The 3,687-nt window shown below is 42.9% G+C and overlaps 1 pseudogene; it reads right to left on the bottom strand.

Annotated features, from left to right (window-relative positions):
• Positions 1-319: 319 nt before the first annotated feature.
• Positions 320-3,405, bottom strand: LOC113566960 (annotated as a pseudogene).
• Between the last annotated feature and the right edge of the window lie 282 nt (positions 3,406-3,687).

The following is a 3,687-nucleotide window of genomic DNA, read 5'->3' as shown; positions in this document are numbered from 1 at the left end:
CTGTTGAAAGTCAGGCTTCCAACGGGGGGAGTATGTCAGATCAAGCAGCTTAAATATTTTAAATTATTGCCAGTGGTGCGGTCCAAAGGAAATGCATTTTGGTGTTGTCGTTTGCACTGCAAAGATCATTTGCTACCGCATATGCGCATGCAGTGGAATTATTTCGTCTCCTTATGTCGCTATCGCCGATTATAAAAACAATTGTGTTGAGTAAGGTAGTCTTGAGTAGTCTGAGGTACTCAGACTAGCACAGCGTAATACTTGATACAGCCGAACATCATTGATAATTACTCTTATCAGTCTAGTGTGTGGGTAGTCGGAAGCTCACATCTTTTTTATGTGGTTTTGTAATCTACAAAATGTCTACATAAGAGTGAAAAAAAACCCATATTGATATTTACATCTATAACTATTCTGGAGTAGTCTCTGTGGCTTCTTATTTAGGCACGTCGGACTCAACCAGATTACTTCCGGCATTCAACTGGCCCTGCTGGACATCAACTGAGGATTGCTTTTGTTCGCTTGGAGCTTGGGGCTTCAAAACACTTTTCTCCCGGGATCGTAGAAGATTAACGAGTCCGCCAAAAGGAGCCTCAATGACAACGTAAAGCAGATACGAAATGAAAATAGTGATCCCAAAGTCAGACCAAAATTTCTGCATCTGAAAATCATCAATGAGGTTAGTTAAAAATAAGCAACCATCAACTACTAGAAACAAAACCTACTACAATTTGTCCGAGAAATAAGTATTAGTACGAACGCTTCTACTGTTGACTTCCTGTACGAAAAGGTGTCAGATGTACACGGAATAGGAGAGTCTCGAGAGAGGCTGCCACAATGGCGAGGATAGGAAACTGTTGGCCAGACCGCCATGGCCCTGCATGCAGGCAAAGACGATCCAACACAGGGCTAAGGGCCAGCCCACTCTGGTAAGCGTGTAGTACAGAAACTCCTTGAGGGTGGACAGGGGTGGAGCACTCTATTGGGTCGCAGGGTACAGGGCAAACATCGAGGTGAAGATCATGGCCAGACTAAGAACCCATCCAGACCATACCAAAATCCGGCTTATTTGGAACTTCTTCCTACAATTCAGGTGAAGAAAATATCCAAAAAGAAATGCAATCAGCCAAGGTGCCGAATGAGTATGTGTGGCAGAATACAGTTTCCTTCCGGCATCTCCTTCGGTTCCATTCCTGCAATTAAATGGGGTTGAAGAACTCCAACGACAAACAGAAGCATCGTGGACCTACTTGAAGAGCAATGAGTATTTGTTGACTATCATCGTGGCAAAGAGGCAGGACGATAGTAGGAGAACAAGAACCGCGATGCCAGCTGCTGCCTTTTTGCCCCACTTATACAGTGCAATCAGCAGAAGCGGAGAGATTATATAAAGCTGCATATCCACTGCCCAGTACCATGTGTGATCCAGGCACTGAAAACGATTATCGTACAAATGGTAATAAGAGTAGATCTATGACTTACAATATTGCTTGTAGCATAATTCTGCACGAAGAGCAGCGTCCAGAACCAGCCCTTTTCATAGGCGGCGGTACCATGGAATCCACCTTTAAAATAAGGTCCCCCAGAAACAATGGGCGTCAGCTTTATGTAAACTAGGATTGCTATTGCAAGTATCGGCACGATCCGTATAATACGATGAAGATACATAAGCGGCACATTCAGTTTTCCTTTGGATCTGTAAGAAAATTGGCAATAATTCTCGATGGATACAAAATATCTCAAACACTTACTTATCCATTGAGCGAAGAGCAACCGTAGCCACTAGTAGGCCACCAATAAAGAAAAAGGAATCAACCGAAAAAAATCCGTGGATAATAAAGCTGGAAAAGGATTCCGCGACCCACTAGCAAACAAAAAAACAGAGCTGAATGGTTTTTGCACATACAAGCATGAGGCCACTAAAACCGAAATCATATTGAAGGTATTTATATTTGGAGAAATTAGCGAATATATGTATTCATGGTCAAAAACAACACAGAATAGGGACATGCAGCGGATTCCATCAAGACAACTGATCACGTTCGGATTCGATTTGCTGTCGACAATGCGGAAGATGGCACGGGAACTTGACCGTGCCGAGCACATCTTCACAGTCACAGAGATACTACCTGGTAGGCAAAATACGAGTTAAATCATTCTGTAAATCATTCAGTTCTCTCCGGTCCTAACTCTGATCCTGGCACAGAAAGTAGTCGTAGAGCGTGCATAGACACACGATAGTACCCATCAAGCCAAGAAGTACACTGCAATCCATAGTATGAGTCACAGAAATTTATTATGATAAGGTCTAACTTACACTGTGAAAATGGTCATTCCATCCCAAGGTTTCGATTCACTTGTCTGATAGCTGGCCTCGCTAAATTTTATATTTGTGCTGCTTGAGTTCAACAAATTCTGCATTAACTGCTCCAGAAACGTATCCATATGTGCAGCAGAGCAGGAAGCCGGAAAGCAAGATGCGATCTTGATCGAAATGGATACGGCGGGTACAATTAGAAAACAGTACTTTCCATGTATGCTGTGACTACTGGTGATCTCCTCGCTGATCTTGACTCATCGAAGTTACCCAGATGGTAGACATTGCCGGACAGCACTCCTGAGGGAATGGAGCCCCAAGCATCGATCACTGCTCACAAAATTCGTCAACTTCAGTTCTCATTGACTTGAATATAATTTTCATTATTTACTTACTCTTAAGTATAATTTTCCCATAATTTTCCAGTAGTGAGCGCCTGCATGAACTGAGCCATGTCCGCGAAACACAACAGATCCTCCTGACTGGGTATTCGGGGGTGGAAAAGATCCAAGTCCGGGAGCAATTCATACGGAAGTTTTCGGCAAACTTCCCAGCGGGCGGAGACTTTTTAAACGCTGGTAATCTTGCAGGACATCTCCGTCTTTCAGTTGTGCGGCACTGACAAGTACCAGTCCGCAGACAGTCCGCTTAAAACGTTCACCATGCTAATACTTTTTCGATTGAAGGCATTGCACCTTTTGACTGTGATTTTATAGGAATGTTTCGAGGGAAATCTGGCGATAAAATTATCAGTGTGTCAGCTCTCGAGTCGAGTATATCAGCCAAAATGCTTAATTCAGTCAAACATCACCGATAAGGAGCAATCCGTCTAAATTCTAAGTAGTCACAAGCTCATTTATTTATAATCTTTTCCCAGGTAATCGTTTTACTTATTGATGGATTAAATTTGGTTTTAATATGAGTGAGTAAGAAAAAAACGGAGAAAACAAAAGTTTAGCTAAACATGGATGTAGACAATTTGTTCTATAATTCTGATCATTGCGTGAAAAGATGATAGCCAAGGTGCAATTATTACCATTAGTGGTGGCAGATCCTTTCCTTGTTTCAATGTTTTTTCCAATTCTCATGACAAGTGGCAGCAAAATGGCGAGAGTTCGTGAAGAGATTCTGCCTCACCGCAACAACCAAATTTAAAACGAGGGGGAACGTTGTGAGTTGCTGCGGACACCGCAACTCTACATTTATACCCGATACTTAGTCAGTATGGCTCTCCTCCGGCAGAGGCCGCTAATATTAAACGACACGACAAAGAGTGCGTGCGAGAGAGACAGAAAATCAGTCAGAGCGTGACGTCGGGCGCTGCGTAGCCACTGCAAATTGATTTCTTGCTTTTGGCTACAAAAATGATC

Source organism: Drosophila persimilis, unplaced genomic scaffold (assembly GCF_003286085.1).
Source record: "Drosophila persimilis strain 14011-0111.01,24,50 unplaced genomic scaffold, DperRS2 tig00001407-arrow-arrow-pilon, whole genome shotgun sequence".
In the NCBI taxonomy this organism is placed as follows: Eukaryota; Metazoa; Arthropoda; class Insecta; order Diptera; family Drosophilidae; genus Drosophila; species Drosophila persimilis.
Note: the sequence above shows the minus strand (reverse complement) of the source record. Positions and strands in the feature narration are given on the sequence as shown.